The 18,037-nt window shown below is 38.2% G+C and overlaps 1 protein-coding gene across 6 annotated transcripts in view; it reads right to left on the reverse strand.

The window, feature by feature from the left end:
- Positions 1-18,037, reverse strand: part of LRRC4C (leucine rich repeat containing 4C) — a 1,065,799-nt gene that overhangs the window by 622,140 nt on the left and 425,622 nt on the right. For all 6 annotated transcript variants that reach the window (XM_042446440.1, XM_042446441.1, XM_042446445.1 and 3 more), the window contains one exon: positions 14,905-14,994. The gene's annotated coding sequence lies outside the window, so the exon portion shown is untranslated. The remainder of the gene's footprint in view (positions 1-14,904; positions 14,995-18,037) is intronic.

Here is an 18,037-nt window from a genome sequence, read left to right on the forward strand (position 1 = left end):
ACGTCCTCCGGACGTCCCATTTTCCAAAAGGGGCGTCTCTTTTAGACGCCCCATGGCCTCGTTACGGACTCCGTCCGTACAAGATGGCGCCGGCCCTTTTCACATGGCCGGCCGCCATCTTTTACGCATCGGACGCACAGCGTCCAGACCGTCGCGCCGCTGCTGACGTAGCGAGCGCCGCCCCTGGCGCCTCGCTACGTCACAAACGCGACGCAAAAGAAGCTCTCCATTTTGGAGCTTCTTTTCGGTCCGCGGGAGTCGGGCCGTTTTGAAGGCTCCGGCTCCCCCGCGGACCTTCTTGCGTGCGGCGCCAGACCGCTGCCAAAGCGGCGGTCTGTACCCCGCACAAAGTTTTTTGAACCCCCTGTTTAAATGTCTCCCTCTCTTGGGAGAATCCACCAAGATAAATACATGTGCAGTTTGTGGCCTTTCACGATTTCTTGGATGATAACTCCTATTATCTATCAGCATTGGCTCTGAAGAGAGCTGCTGGGATTTTAATCCTAAACCAACTGGAGCCTCACAGGGTATCCATCCCTGATTTAAAGTGAAAAGACTTGAGTACCTAGCGAGTTTGAAGGTTGCTTGGTGGGAAAAGCCTATGAGCAGCCATACGAAATGAAAGGCCACAGTGTTGGACCTACTATGTGTTTGTTTTCTCTACCATTTCTGAGACAAGGTATGCCAATTTGACCTCTTTCTTAAAACAGTGTTATCAGATTATTGTCCTCACCAGGTTTCAATTATGAATTTTAGGATTAATTAAGTCTAAACTTTCAAACATTTCCAACGCATAAGAATGCTCATATCTTATTTCTGCCAGAATTTTTCTTGAATATCCATCACATGTAAACGATGTGTATGAGGCAGAAACTGGATCATGCCTTTCCAGTGGAGAAAAACTCTACTTGTACAATAGCTTTGCCCCTAAAATATGTCTGACATCCAGGAGGCACGCATAAATCCATGCATTAGCATCAAAAGAATATGTAATTACTCATGCCCTAAAATGATTCAAAGATTAAAATGCCCCTTACTTCAATTACTTTTTTAAACAGTATAATTGTCTAATTATTACGGCCTCTTCAGATAAAAGAAAAAGATATAATAAAGAGCATATTGATTGCATGTATTCTGTAACCACTTTTTTTCTTTTTCTCTCTCAATGGGCATTTCTTCATGCAAGTTGACGTGTCCGTAAACAAAGCTTTTATTACATTGTTCCTATAACATTTATTTTGTATTTCTATGCTCACGTTTTCCCCCATTTATCGTAATTTTAAATAATAGCTCACATGTTCCAGTATGACATTTGCTGTCTTTTAAATAAAACTAACTGGCTCTTAGAAGACAAACAGGCACACTGAAGACAATATCAACTACATTGGCCTGTTACAGCCAGCCAAAATAAAGCTGCTTCGAGTCACCGTGGAGGTATGGTGTTTCAATGATGCATGCGTCCTAAGAGTCCAGAAGTCGCACCAAGCCACGCTCCAGACTGGAATGTGGCTTTGATGTGGCTTCTGGACTTTTGGATGCATGCATCATTGAAACACCATACCTCCACTGTGACTCGAAGCGCTTATTTTGGCTGTCTGTATCAGGCCATTGTTATGGCACTATTATTCCACTTTTATTGCTACAGGTCCTCTTGTGGATTCTGGGATTTGCACTTTAGGGAGGTCATTAGATCTCAGCTAGAGAGCTCTTGGGCCTTACTAAACTACAAGCCCCAAGTTCCACAGGAGATAGCAGTTAAAGTGGAATAATAGAGTTATAACAGTGTAGTATAATATAGGTCATAGAATTACAATTCCTTCTTGCATGGTGCCTACAATTTCAAGACACAAAAATCAAACTTAGTGACTAGGATTCTTTTGAATATACTAGCAATTTCACTTCCTAAGGTTCACATGACAGTAGGCAGGGGTTGTAAAGAATATTCACATATTCATGTCTTGATGAAAAAAAATTGTTTCTCCAACACTTAGGAAATCCAGTCAAGAAGGAAAGAATTTTGCAGTTTTGACCCAGTATTCACACATCCATATTTAAGGAAATTAGGCTGTGCAGAAATGCATGTGATGGGTTATTTCTTTTTTAAAAGAATCATAGGCCTGTTACAGACTGCCAAAATAAAGCTGCTTCGGGTCTCTTTGGAGGTATGCTATTTAAATGATGCATGGGTCCTAAGAGTCCGGGGTCGCGCCAAAGCCACACTCCATTCCTAAGCACTGGAGTGCAGCTTGGTGCAGCTTCCGGATTCTTAGGATGCATGTATCATTTAAACAGCGTACCTCCAAAGAGACCTGAAGCAGCTTTATTTTGGCAGTCTGTAACAGGCCATAGAGTTGGAAGAGACCCACAGGGCCATCCAGTCCAACCCCTGCAATGAGGGAACTCACAATCAAAGCATCCTCAACAGATGGCCATCCGCCTCTGTTTAAAAAACCACCAAAGAAGGACCCATATCTTACCAAATTCAGAATACAAATTGTTTGCATCAATATTGGCTGAAAGAGTAAAGGATATTCTTAGTGAATAATTCAAGAAGATCAAAATTATATATATTAAAATTTTATTATATACCACCTTTCCAAAGGACAAGGCAGAGTTACAAAAATGCAAAAAACAATTACATAGCAATTTTTATCATAAACACAACTAAAATTCATCACCTTACCTTAACTAAAATATCAACATCAAAATATAGTTAAATTAACTGCATCACAATATATTAAAATATTCCTCCCTCCCGCCAAATGCTCCCTTGCTCCCCCCCCAAAGGACAACTCTCCTTTGCCATCACCCTGGCCAGTCCAGGCCCATCACAGCAGGCACCCAGCCTTTATCCCCTGCCCAAGGGGAGCAGGTGTTCCTGGCTGTGGTACCTGGGGCTGGTCCTGGCAGAAGCAGTCTGAGGCCAGCAGTCCACCAGGTGAGATGGAGCATGCAGGTAGCAAGCAGCAAGCCCACAGCAGCAGAAGGTAGTAGACATCTCTTCTGGGGGCGGGTCTGTTGTTTTCGCCTCTTCCCCCACTTGTGCTGCTCCACTGTGCTGTTTATACATGTTCCTTTGGCTCCTTAGAGCATTTCACAGGGGGCCTTGGGAGCTGGGCTCTTAGGCCCTTCTCCCTTGCCCACACCCCTGTTGGTTTTTTTTTTTTACCAAGAGGCTTATCCAAGGAAAATATAGGGATATCCTGAACTTAATTGAATCATTGAAAAATTTTTTTTACAAACAACGACTTTTAATTTTTATTTTTTTTTTTCACTGAAAAGCACTTTGATAAGATCTTTGGATAGAAAGTGTTGAAAAGAATGGATATAGGTAAAAAATTTCTTGAATTGGATAAATATAATAATAATAATAATAATAATAATAAAGTTTATTTATATTTCCCACCTCTCCCAAGGATCAAGGCGGAATTACATCAATAAAATAATACAATGATACAAATGCAATTGATAAAACATTAATACTGAATTTACCACATTCCTATTAGTTCTCTTAAAAACAGTTCATCAGTAGCCAATAATCATAGTCAAGAGTGGAACATCATCAGAAGCTTTTATATGGAGTCTGATGGATAAGCCCACTGGAAGATATTCGTTTTGAGTGCCTTCTTAAAGGCCTCTAAGGTATTGATGAGACTGATCTCTTCCGGTAGGCTATTCCATAATTTTGGAACCGCAGCTGTAAACACCCTATGGGAAGTTGTCAACCTAGTATTATGATGTTCCAATTAGTACTTCCCAGTTATTCTGAGAGTGTGGGGCGGATTGTGCAGGGAGAGGCGTTCCCTAAAGTAACTCAGGCCCAAGCCATGTAGGGCTTTAAAGGTAATAACCAACACCTTGTATTGCACCCAGAAGCTAATTGGCAGTCAGTGAAGGGATTTTAACACTGGTGTTATATGGTCAAACCTAGATGTTCTGGTGACCAATCTGACTGCCACATTTTGAACCAATTGAATCTTCCGAACTTGGTACAAGGGTAGCCCCAAGTAGAGCGCATCACAGAAATCTAAAAGAGAGCTCACCAGTACAAGCACCACTGCTTCAAGGTCCTTTCAGTCCAGGTAGAGATGCAGTTGGCGTATCAACCAAAACTGATACCGAGCTGAAATAAGATCTATACGAATCAAGAGGCCAGTCTTCTAATACATGGATTGAAGCCCGATACTTTTAAAATACAAAAGATATACAGTCGGCCCTTCTTATAGACGGATTTTTTATACACGGATTTAAGCATACACGGTTTGAAAATGTTCCAAAAAAGTATAAATTTACCTTGATTTTCCATTTTTTATAAGGGACACCATTTTGCTATGTCATTATACTTAATGGGACTTGAGCATACACGGATTTTGTTATACACGGGAGATCTTGGAACCAAACACCAGCGTATAACAAGGATCCACTGTACGTCAGAGATGTACATTGTCGCCTTTATTATTTTTGGTAACATTTGAAATATTATTATCACAAAATTAAGAAGATAAAAAAAATTGAAGGAGTGAAAATAGAAGGTTGGGAATATAAATTAAATGCATTTGCTGACTATTTGGCTATCTCCTTAGGGAATCCAATTGAAAATATAGATGCTTTACAGAAGATGTTATGTGACTATGAAGAAGCCTCTGGTTTTCAAGTAATAAATATAAAATCAAAACATTAGTGATGAATATTCCCAAGAGAGACCAACAGGAAATTGTATCAAGAATGGGATTTAAAATAGAAAAGAAACTTAAATATTTAGGAATGAATGTCACTACAAAGAATACAGACTTGTTTAAGAACAATTACAAAAAAAGTGGAATGAGATTAAAAAAGAATTGGATCAATGGAATAAATTAAATTTATCTTGGTTCAGTAGGATTTCCGCTATAAAAATGTCAATTCTTTCTAAAATGATGTATTTATTTCAAAATCTGCCTATCATAACAAATGAAGTACCATTCACACTATGGAGTAGAGTCAAAATTTATTTGGAATGGCAAGAAGCCAAGAATTAAGATGAAATTGCTTCACGATTCAACTGAAAGAGGGGGTGTTGCATGCCAAAATTTGTAGCTATATTATCAAGCAGCAACTTTGAGTTGGTCCTTGGACTGCATAAGACTAAGAAAATTAAACACTTTGAATTTTGAAACTGAAGGGCTGATTTATCGCCTGCATGGATACTTTTTTTATGATAAAGTTAAGGTGAACCAGGAGTTTAATAACCATTTCATAAGAAAATCGCTTTTTAAGATATGGGAGATAATTAAACCAAAATAGTGTATTAAAATCCCACTCTGAGTTTCTATTAACAAAGCTCTTTTTAAAAATGAGAAATTATCTTGTGAATCTTGGCTAACATATGAGGATATCATGATACTTGAAGGAGCCCAAAGAAGACTTAAAACACATTTGGAGCTCTCCAGGGATGGATATAGATGCAACTGGTTTTTGTATAGACGTATAAAGGAAAAGTTTAATCAAGATCAAAAGTTAAAAGGTATAGGAAAAGGTGGAGTTTGAAAAAATAATTAAATCGGAGGATAATCATGAAATTCCAAGACTATATAAACTTCTACTGAAATATGATTTGGAACAAGAAGCGATAAAAAAAATGCATGATCGACTGGACCAAAGATTTAGTGCAGAACATTCCATTTGAACAATGAAAAAAAAACTGGAGAAGAAGAAATAAATACACTTCAGATTATGGACTAAAAGAAAGCATGATTAAGATGCAATTTCGATGGCATCTAACTCCTCATATTCTGCCAAAAATGAATAATAAATGCAGAAACACCTGTTGGAAATGTGAAGAAGTGATAAGCACTCTTTTTCATAGTTGGAGGGATTGTAAAAAGGCTTGAGAGTACTGATCCAAAATTCAATTAAAATTACAGAAATTTAAAAATTAAATCTAAATAAGAATCCAAAGTTATATTTGTTAAATATGATTGAACAGGATGAAACTGAAAGGAAGTTTGGTAAATTGGTATTTTACATGGTATGTACTGCTAGATTACTTTATGCTTCCAAATGGAAAAATATTGAAACTCTGTCTAGTGAAAACTGGTTGTACAAATTATACGACTACATGGAAACAGACAGGTTAACTTTTGTTATTTGAAGAAAACGGATGGAGGAATTTTTTAAGACTTTTTTTTTAATTATATGAAGGAAACTAAAGGAAATTATATGGCAATGATTTTTGACTGAATTGAAAATTTTGCTTTGTAATAAACTCAATGTTAGGAGGACTATAATAATAACTATCATGGTAGAATATTGATAGAGGATTAATGACTGATTTGATTAATTTTTTAATATATTTTCACTTTGAGAGAGATGATTTAAGAAATTAAGGAAAGCAGAGATGTATGGGAATATAGAGTTGGGGAGACATATAAAGGAAGTAATGTACTAAATATCTGAGAATAAAACCAAAAACTTTGTTAATAATGAATTATTTTATATTTGTTGAAAGATGGCTTGTATATCGTATTATTTTATTTTATGTATTTGTAAAATTGATTTAAAATTATTTGTAAAAAAAAAAAAAGACCTCCAAAGAAGGTGACTCCACTACTCTCCAAGGGAGTGTGTTCCACTGTCAAACAGCTCTCACTGTCAAGAAGTTGCTCCTAATGTTGAGATGGAATCTCTTTTCCTGCAGCTTGCATCCATTGGTTCGTGTTCTAGTCTCTGGAGCAGGAGAAAACAAGCTTGCTCCATCTTCATTGTGACAGCCCTTCTAATACTTAAACAGAGCTATCATATCACCTCTTAACCATCTCTTCTCCCGGCTAAACATACCCAGCTCCCTAAGTCATTCCTCATAGGACATGGTTTCTAGACCCTTCACCATCTCCTCTGGACACACTTCAATTTGTCAACATCCTTTTAGAATTGAGGTTTCCAAAACTGGACACAGTATTCCAGGTGAGGCCTGACCAAGGCAGAAAAGAGTTGCACTATTACTTGATTTGATCTAGAAACTATACTTCTACCAATGCAGCCTAAAATAGCATTGGCCTTTTTAGCTGCCATATCACACTCTTGACTTAGGTTCAACTTGTGGTCTACTACAACTTCTAGATCCCTTTCACATGTAGTCTTGTTAAGCTATATCTATGCATTTCATTTTTTTTTACCTAAGTGCAGTATCTTACATTTCTCCCTGTTGAAGTTCATTTTATTAGCTATGGCCCAGCTTTCTAATTTATTAAGGTCATTTTGCATGTTGATCCTGTCTTCTGGGGTAAGAGCTACTCCTCCTATTTTGGTGCCATCTGCATATTTGATAAGTATGCCCCCAATTCTGTCATCCAAGTCATTGATAAAGATGTCGAATAGTACTGGGCCCACAACAGAACTCTGTGGCACCCTACTAGTCACTTCTCTCCAGGATGAAGAGGAGATATTGTGGAGCACCCTTTGGGTTCGACCAATTAACACAGAATTGGGTTTGTGTGCAAAACCCCCCCACTATTTACAGGTAGACCCATGTGTTTATGTGGAAGATTGCAAAAACAACTACTTTGCACAACAAAAATCTTGTATAAAAAGCTGCAGTCTTACACAACAAAAATCTTACAGAAAATAACCTTGTGGAACAAGCTGCAGTTCTTCACCAACATAGGCAGATGTGGGGGTTTTCTTGTTTTTTGGGGTGTGTCTGGGTACATGATTGCTGCTTTCTGTGCAAGATTTTTGTCAAGCTCTGAATTGTATATTTTTGTTGTCCAATGTCACTGAGCTTTATGGAGGAAGTAGCAGTTGTACAAAAATCATGTGATTGCCTAAAACAAGGATATTTCCACAAAACCCCACAGTTCACATGCAAAAAAGTGTAATTCTGTCCAGAATGTTTACCAATAATATTTTTGGGATGTGCAAATGGGGGTAAAAACTGTCAGATTATATTTGTAGAGGGAAGAAAACTGGAAATTACTCACTGTCACTTGTGAGAACAATATTAGCACCCCTGCACAGCAGTCAGCAGTGGTATCAGAAGGCACTGCTCCTTGGACCCTACATCTTCAATATTTTGCTCTCTTCATGGCTTCTGTATTTTTCCCCAACATTAGTTCACACTAATGCAGCCCAGCAGCTTGACTCTAGCCAACAGCATAAACATGTTTTCCCCCTCACCATCAGCAACTGTATAAACCACTCAATTTTTTTTAACTATTATGGTTTCCAAATCAAAAATATTGCATTTGGGACCATTTAATAGTTTTTTAAAAAGGGAGGGGGGACCAGTAGGCCAAAATTCCTGACATAGGTGCACCTAAGCCTACTGAATCTGTTTTTTTTTTCCTTCTAAAGTTTGTCTAATTTTAAATATGATGTGACTTTTTAAAATCAGACATAAACCAAAAGTGATTTCTGGTCACTTTATATGCAAGATGGCCTAAAAGCATGGCAAAAATGTGCAAATAGGGGGTTTGAGAATGTTTGGATACAAAATTGTTTTTTGTGGTTAGATAGAAGGGGTGCCACCCCTCAACTTTATAAAGGACGTCTCATTGGCATGCTAAAATGTTAACAAGATGATTGGACATTAGATATGGAGAATTTCTGATAAGTTTAATTCCAATATTCTCAATTCTGCAAGCAGCACATATTTATTATAAGATTTTATTCTGGTACTCTATTCTTTTGGGATTTAGGAAAGTAAGGCATGAGCAAACAGTGCCTTTTGTTGTCCCTGTGTAGTATTTTGTGAGCACTGTGTCACATGGAGTATGGTCATTCAAATGAAAGAAGATACTTTGCTCTTGTGCCATAACAAACTACAGTTCCTAGAATTCTACAGCACTGAGCTATGGCAGTTAAAGTAGGGTCAAGTGCTCTTTATCTGGATTTGATAGAACATCTGCTGGTCTTGAATTGAAGCTCAGCCCTGTCTCAGTTTCTTGTGCAAAATAGATGCAATAGAGTCAACTACAGCATACTTTAAACACAGTGGTTGAACACAACTAAGGTATCAGGAGAGCCCTGATATAGTCCACAATCACACACACACCATAGTGCTGCCTTGTCAACTTCAACAACACAGCAAGTGTGATGAGAAGCAGAAGCAAGTTACTACCATCCCACCAAACAGTGCAACCTAGTAAAAACCTGATTCTTCTGGGGAATAGGACATACAAGAATGAATCTCCCCACACTTTCTAAGACCTGAAAGTCTTGGGAAAGAACTTGTACAGTCATTCTATAAAATGTTCTTTCTCAGAAGAGGAGGACAAATACTCTCCTGTTTCCCATGAGTTTGATCAGGATGGAGGGGATGGTGATTGTCAGGGCCCACCCATGGCCTTCTACAAGTAAACCTCTCCACATCTCTGGGAAGTGGATTTAGAATCTTCCTCATCATGCAAACTGAAACAGGATCGCTGGATGGAGGTATGTGTGAAGCTTTTAATTCAACCCCCTTTTCATGAATCTGTATCACAACTGCAGGGTCCCAGGCAGGTGAAAATTTCTCTCTCCACCCCCTGTAATCTGAAACACAATATTTGTCTATGTAAATGTTTGTAAGAGAGAAGACAGTGTGTATGTCTGTGTATTATGCGAGTACATGTACATGTTATTTGTTAGACTAGGAATATAATTCTTCACTAATTTTCTTTTCAAAGAAAGCAATAGATAATTTTAGAAATTTTCTTCCTGATGCATGAAAGTTTTCAAAAATTGCACCACTTCTGAAGACTGTTCACAATTTGAGGCTTGGTGCAAAAAGTAGTTATTTTGTGCAGAAAGCAGCCTTTTCTACTCAAAATAATCATGCACAAATTGTACACAGAATAAGTTCCCCAATTACATAATTTTCTGCACAGAACAGCGTTTTTTCTGCATAGAACAGCCAACTTTTTTCTGTCAAGGAAATGCTGTTCTCTGCAAAAAACAATCCTACCTTCTAACAATGTCATCAGTCCATGACACTTCTCATCAGGTTTTCTCAGCATTCAAGAAACATGTTTGTTTGTTTGTTTGCTTTTATTGTTTTCAATATTTTCAAATATTCTTTCCATTCCTACCCCAGACATCCAGTCAATAGCCCATGCTGCTTTTGAAATAGTATAAAATAAAAATAAAATTGTTTATTTATAAACCGCTTTTCCCAGGATCAAAGCGGTGTACAGTATAGAGGTAAGTACAATACAAAACAAATGACATATTAAAAATACACATCAATACCCATTAATTCCACAAATATTGGCTAAAAACATTCCACATTATTAAAATCACAATTATAAATACCTACATCATTAAACAGTAAGGGGAGGGAATCTTTATTACAAGGAGTTGGGAGGAGGTAAGTTTTTAATGCCTTTTTAAAGGCTTCCACCGTTCCACTAAGGCGGATCTCTTTGGGTAAGGTGTTCCAAAGAGAAGGCGCTACTGCCATAAAAGCCCTTTGCTGGGTAGTCGCCAATCTCACCCTAGGATGACTGAGTACCAATTTTCCTGTTGACCTGAGAGTGCAGGGTGGATTATGCAGGGAGAGGCGTTCCCTCAAGTAACCTGGGCCCAAGCCATTTAGGGCTTTAAAGGTAAAAGCCAACACTTTGTATTGGGACCGGAAACGGATTGGCAGCCAGTGAAGAGATTTTAAGATGGGCGTTATATGGTCAGATCTCGCCGTCCCCGTAATTAACCTGGCTGCTGCATTTTGAATCAATTGAAGTTTCCAAACCTGATACAAAGGTAGCCCCATGTAGAGTGCATTGCAGAAATCCAAACGAGAGGTTACCAGTGCATGTACTACATTTTCTAGGTTCTGTCGGTCCAGACAGGGACATAGTTGGCGTATCAGCCGAAGCTGATACCAAGCATTCCCGGCCATCGCATCTACTTTAGATGATAATTGCAGAGACAGATCCAGGAGTACTCCCAAATTACGAACTGTGTCCTTTAGGGGAAGTTTAACCCCGTCTAGGACAGGATGACAAATTTCCCTGCCCGGGCCAGGGGAACCTATCATGAGTACCTCTGTTTTCTCTGGATTCAATCTGAGTTTGTTTTTCCTCATCCAACCCATTACTGCCTCCAGGCAGGCATTGAGAGGAGAGGTGCCATCCTTAGTCACTGTATCAGTCAGAGACATGGAGAGATAGATCTGGGTGTCATCAGCGTACTGATAACACCGCGCTCCATGACTCCGGATGATCTCTCCCAGAGGCTTCATGTAAATGTTAAATAGCATAGGGGACAGTATGGCGCCCTGTGGGACGCCCGATGTAAGCTCTCTTTTACGAGAACAGCTGTCCCCCAGCCTCACCATCTGGAACCTTCCCGAGAGATAGGACCGGAACCACTGGATCGCAGTGCCCCCAATACCTAATTCTCTCAGGCGTTCCAGAAGGATACCATGGTTGATGGTATCGAAGGCTGCTGAGATGTCCAAGAGCACCAACTTAGTATGAACTTAGTATGAACAAAGAATTAAAAACAGCAGGGCTGAATTGATAAGAAATACAAGAAGCATCAGTTATTTCTATACCATCATGTAGGCATAGCTATGATACTATCATTTGTACTTCATGGGCGTTTGACCCCAGTGTTTACATTTTTTTCTGTATATATCACTTATAACTGAGGCTAGCACTTTATGCATCTGATAAAGTACTCAAAAGTTCACGAAAACATATGCTGTAATAAAGCTGTTAGTATTTAAGGGGCCACAGCATTCTTTGCCATTTTTGCTGTAACAGACTAACACATCTACTCTGTTAAAAGTTTTGGAAAACAAATAATGATATAAGAACACACAGTGTGATGTGTTATATGGAACAGATTGTCTTGTTTGCAAGAAGAAACATAAATAGTCCCTTGCGAAAGAGCATCAAAATTAATTAATTATGCATCATTTCAGCATTCTCACATGCTATAGGAAACGCTAATAAAAGCTCCCTTATGTGAAATGCTTGTGACCAGAAGTGTTTAGGATTTTGGATTTTTCAGATTTTGGAATATTTGCAGATACATAATGAGATATTTTGGTGATGTGACCCATAACTGTATATAAAATTCATTTATGTTTCAAGTACACCTTATATGCATAGCCTGAAGGTAACTGTATTCAATATTTTAAATCATTTTTTGCATGAAACAAAAACAAATTGTACACTGAACCATCAGATAGTGTTGCTATCTCAGCCACCAGGAAGAGAGTTGATTTTTGGAATATTTTGGATTTTTCTTGCTTGCTCCCCTTAAAGCTGTGCTGAGGTGGCACCTGATCATTCCAACATAACTGAATCACTGGTGCACTGGTATTGAAAACATTGTCTTGCATCCCCACCAACTATACCTGTGAAGGTGGAGGAAATGAGAAATAGGCATCCTCTGTGGTTGTCAGCATTGAGACAGGCTCAAATGGGGACATAGCGTTTGCTATATGGCTTGGACCTAAGCCATACAGTCATCATATTCCCCTTCTTAATTGGTTGGTTTTCTGCCTTCTGCACAGGATTAGGAATGGAAAGAATATTTTTAAAACCTTTTAAAACAATTAACATGCACTGCACCTCTACTTTCTCAAGCCAGTATACTGTAATAAGGAGAATCTTAGCTGGGCAAGAATCTTCCCAGTTCAGGATGTATTCTGCACCAAAGAACAACATATACCTTGTGCAGAGAACAGAATTTGCTGCACAAAATAAATTTTAAAAAACTAAAATTCTCCACAGAAAATACTGTTTTCTGGGGGGGGGGGGATAGCCCATAAGCATTTTTAAAAACAGAGAATGATTTGATTGTGAGATTTTCAAACAACTTCATTACAGTGAGAAGGAAAATATTACAGATGGTTGTTCTTGACTGTGAGAACAAAGTTCTTGAAGATACATATCCCTAGCATACCTGAAAGTGGTGGTGATGGTGGTAATTCTCTCCCATATTTCTTATACACTGAAAGGGCAGGGTGTGTGGCATGAGTATGTGAAAGATCTGGACTTTTTGCAAACATATCCAGTGTCTTGGAGAACAAGGTTAGGCATCTCAGACATATTTTTGCAACATAACAGGATGAGAAGACATAGTATCAGTTGCATTCAGAATTAAAACAAGGGGCCCATTGCCATTCTCTGGTGTTTGAGTGCAATGCCCCCAAGCAGATCATTAATATTACTTAGTATGTTCTTTGAGCAAAAAGAGATGTACACTTTGATTAAACCTGTCTATAGCTCACTGGCTTAATATGTGGTATCCCTGTAGCATAAAGGTCACCATGATGCTATATCTGAGAAGAATGGCTAGAAAGCCCAAATAGATATCAGGTCACTCTGCTGATTATCTAGGGCCTTTATAATTTTCTTTGCTAAGCTTTATTAATTATCATCAATCTTGTGATGCCCTTTAAAAAGAAAAAGGCTCGAGTTTGCCTAGATATAAAAGTGTCTACTAAGAAACAGTTCTGTGATGGAGACTGATGCTTCAGAGTTACAGACAACTTCCCCTGCCCAAAAAATAACCATTTACTTATGACAAAGGCCAGAGTTGTGTTGAAAAGAAGGTGTGTAAGAAGGTATGACCTTACATTAGCCTTCTTCCACCAATCTTGGTCTTTCCAGTGGTCGTGGATTGCAAAACACATCAAGCCCAAGCCTCCATGGTCAATGGACAGAGCTGTGGGTGTTGTTGTTCTGAATATGCAGAAGAATGTAATTTAAGATGATGCGGCTTTGATCTTTCCTAGTTTATATCCAAAGCAAATTCATAGAATATTATAACTTGCTTTGAATCTCGTTTGGGGGAAAAGTAACATATCAATCAATCAATCAATCAATGGAGAAAGAAAATATTCAGGCACGCCATTTCCACTCATTTTCTAGTAGTATGGCAGTTTAACTAGTATACTGAAGGATGTGAGCACTACTAAGTACCCTTTTGATAGCAGTGCAAAAAGTCTCTTTTTAGAATTGTCAGTAATTTCTCTTCTCTGAAGGAAGACGTTTTAAGTATGTACTAAAGGAGATTTGTGGCTTTCTGTTGCTACATGTTCTTATAAAATACTGCAGTGATCTAACCTCACAAGTATTCCTTACACCTTTTCAAAACCCTCTCTCCATTCCTAAAATCACCCTCAATTTTTTAAAAACATCACAAAGTATGAACAGCAATTCATTATGCTGGTGAAATAAGATCTTCAGAAAGTAAGGACTGTATGATATGAGGCTGCTAAAGTGGAATTACAGCAGGATAGTAGAATCTATGGCCATACCTTTTCACATGATGCCATGTCTATCTTGTAGCTGTCTTGTCTTCCATCTGGTGCTGGAGTGTTCCCTTTCATTAATGGGCAAAATCTGTCAATGGCCTGTTACAGACAGGCCAATGTTTCCAAATCACACCACTTTCCCACTATTGATTCATATGTGATATGTTGCTCCAGCTGCAGTTCCAATATGTAGGCAGCCACATGGTACAAATAGACATGATTATGCTCTTCTGCCCCTCTCCCCCTTCTCTTTGCTATTACCTGAGTAGGCTGTTTTTGCTTTCTTTTTTTAAAAAATTTCTCTTTTCTTAATCTGTGGCTGTGCAATTTAAAACCATATACAGACCAAAAAGCATGCTGGAATGGGCATAGGGCATCATGGCAATTGGTGTGAAAATGCCTATTGCTAAACTGATATGCTTGCATTTTCTACACTAATACAATTGTGGCATCTTAGCAGTCTGATGTGATAAAGTCCTAAATAACAGGAAAGGGAAAATGGGTATGTTCTTTTATCTGAGTCCTGACATGTGGGGACAGGGCCTCATATTACTTTGGCAACTGCCGTAGGTTTGACCGATCTGAACAGGATAATTTCTGATGGGGGGAAGCCTATTCCTTAATCAATAACAGCTGTTAAATAGCTGCAATAAAGTTATTAAGCAGTAACTCACAGAATACTCAGCATGTCCAGTCAAATGATGTCTTCTTTGTTGTCCATATATTTAAGCCATCAAGCATTTTTGAGACAAAGAGATTCATTTCTGAAGAAAAAAGTGAAAATAAGTCTAAAGTTAGATAATTACAAATTGGAGTCTTACATCACACAATAAAAACATTTTTTATTGCATGGGCATAGTTTTCATCTGTCACTGGCCGTGTTCATCTTCCATTAATTTATGTAGGAGCTTGATGCTTTGTATCCTATTTTCTCAAGAAATTTTGAGAATGTTGCTTTACTACAACTAACATAGAAACTGTAAATCTCTACTGTTTTCTTTCCCTTCACCTATAGTTAGGTTAAGTACTAGATTATGATTGAGTGTCTTTGGTTAGTTGCATGGAAGATATTTGAAATCCTAGTTCGCAGTCAAAAGAGATAGCCTCAACAGCAAATACAGTATCTACAGCAGTTGTCACTTCTGAGAGAGAGAGAGAGAGAGAGAGAGAGAGAGAGAGAGCGCAAGACAAGGAACTCATTGTTTTACACCATAGCTTCCACAGTTTGCACAAAATGTCTCTAAAAACCACTTATCTTTCCCCTTTGTGAAGCAGAGCACATAAGCACACAGTAAACACAAAAGGATTGGCCAACTGGTAAAGATAATTCAAAAACAGACCATCAAATACTTCTAATTTTAAAAAGTCCATGCAATAAGGCTGAAGTAATTGCAGTTTAGCTGTACCATATGCACAATATGTGCAATGTAAGCAAAAATATTGTTGTGGAAAATGTGAAAGGTACCAGAAAAATTCTTTCTCATGTCACATAGAGAAGGTTCAGGTCCTTAAAGGTTTTTTTTAAAAGTTAAGTGCTAAAACCCATCAATTTCCCCAATAGTGTAGGGTAAATTTCTGTAATTTATTTACTTCAGTGATTGATCAAGACACTGTTGAGGGCAACCATAAACAGAAAGATAATATGGCAGGTAAATAAAGTATTTCCTTCTAGGCTATCAACAGTTCCAGTAATTGAAAGGCAACAGTTTTCACAAGTATATGTTCCTAATATCAGAGGAACTAATATGATATGCCCCTTCATTTTTTTCTGCTTTTTATAGACATTTTATATCAGTGTTTGTGTTAAGACATATTATTTGGTATTTTATTGAGCAGAAAAATGTTGAGTTGGGTCCTGATGTAGTCAGTAAATTAGATGTGAATAATGTTTGTCCCATTTATTACAATTGTTTTGCTGTCAGAATGGCTGAATCCAAATTGAACCCAATGCAACAGAAGGCAGAAGGCAGATTACCCTGCTAAATGATTTGAACAAAAGTATTTCATACATAGCAACTGTATAATATTACAAGCAAACAGAATGATGTGAATAATTACAAACTCTTAACAGTATCAATATTGCCATAGCATTGGGACTGGCTAGATCTTCTGGCTCGCCGATTCTTGATTTTAAGACTGGGAGTTGAATAAGAGAAGATGAAGGGAACCAGTTGGATTTTCATAGATTGCCTTAACTGACAGACTGGTCACTTGCTGTTTCTATGTGAAAGAAATTGCTCTCAATCACTGGAGTTTTCAGCAATGAGAAAGCCATTTGAAAATCAAGCATTAGCTTCCTTCCTGCATGCTGTGGAATTTGTAAACCCAAGATGTGCATATAAAAGAGTAACCTTTACATTGAAACCAAGACAGAGGCCTGTTACAGACTGCCAAAATAAAGCTGCTTCAGGTCTCTTTGGAAGTATGCTATTTAAATGATGCATGGGTCCTAAGAATCCGAAAGCTGCACCAAAGCTGCACTTAGGAATGGAGTGTGGCTTTGGCGTGACCTCCGGACTCTTAGGACCCATGCATCACTTAAATAGCATACCTCCAAAGAGACCAGAAGCAGCTTTATTCTGGCAGTCTGTAACAGGCCAGAGTTTGAGCATTGTAGAGCTTATTTGGTGCTCTGGCTGATTTTGAGTTGTCTCTTGAGGCATTAAGCTAGAAAACATTATGTTAAAAAGCCATCATATTTCTAAATAAACACAAATATTAGCAAATATCAATAATATTCTTTTGAACTCCGGTAGAAACCATCAAGGTCAGTGTTGATGTACCCCTGGACATGCTCATTGCTTGAAGAACTGGATTGTGCATACCCAAACCTAATCTTCAGTATATTAAATGCACTGCCATAAATGCACAGCCCTAAACCCCAGGGAAAAATAAATAAAAAGGGTACAGATGACATTGCACCCACCTGCAGTATTGACTAGTTGTACTATATATGTATGTATGTGTTTTCAAGTCACCTGTTGATTAATGGTGACCCAATGAATTTTAGAAGGTTTTTTTAGACAAGGAATACTCAGAGGTGATTTTGCTGGTTGCTTCCCTTGAAATATATCCTACAGCACCTGGTGTTGTCCTAGATATCATACTAAAAAGTTTCACAATTGAGCATCTTATAGTGATATAGTAGATGGCTCTGGACTGGAAGAAAGGGAAAAAATACTCTTCAAAACAGTTTTCAGTACTTTAACTCCTTTGAGTATCAGGACACTAATAACTACTACTATCAAAACTACAAAAATTGCTGTTATTATATGACTTTGGCTTTGACTTATTGTAAACTTATCATAGAGTTTCTTTGGAAAAGATTTATCTAAGTGAGGTTTGTCACTGCTCTCAAGAAGGGATGGAAGTATATGACTTGTTCAGGGTCCCCCAGTGGGTTTCTTCAGCTGAGTACAGAGCTGAATCCGAGTCTCTCATAATACTAGTTAAACACCAAACCACCAACCACATAGGCTTTGTTATTATTACTAGTTGTTGACAAACACCTGAGGCAAAGCACCAAAATCAGTGTGTATAGAGCCGTTATACTGTCTATTCTCCTTTATGGGTCTGAAACATGGGTCACCTATCGCCAAGCCTATGACTCCTTGAATGCTTCAATCAGCACTGTTTATGCATAATTCTAAATATACACTGGACTGACTATGTGACAAATGTTGCTCTCCTTGAGGAAGCAGGGATCACCAGCATTGAGGCCATGCTATTGAGGATACAGCTGCGCTGGGCAGGACACTTTTCTAGGATGAAGGACCATTGCCTCCCAAAAATAGTATTCTACGGTGA

This window comes from Sceloporus undulatus, chromosome 1 (genome assembly GCF_019175285.1).
Source record: "Sceloporus undulatus isolate JIND9_A2432 ecotype Alabama chromosome 1, SceUnd_v1.1, whole genome shotgun sequence".
NCBI lineage: Eukaryota > Metazoa > Chordata > Lepidosauria > Squamata > Phrynosomatidae > Sceloporus > Sceloporus undulatus.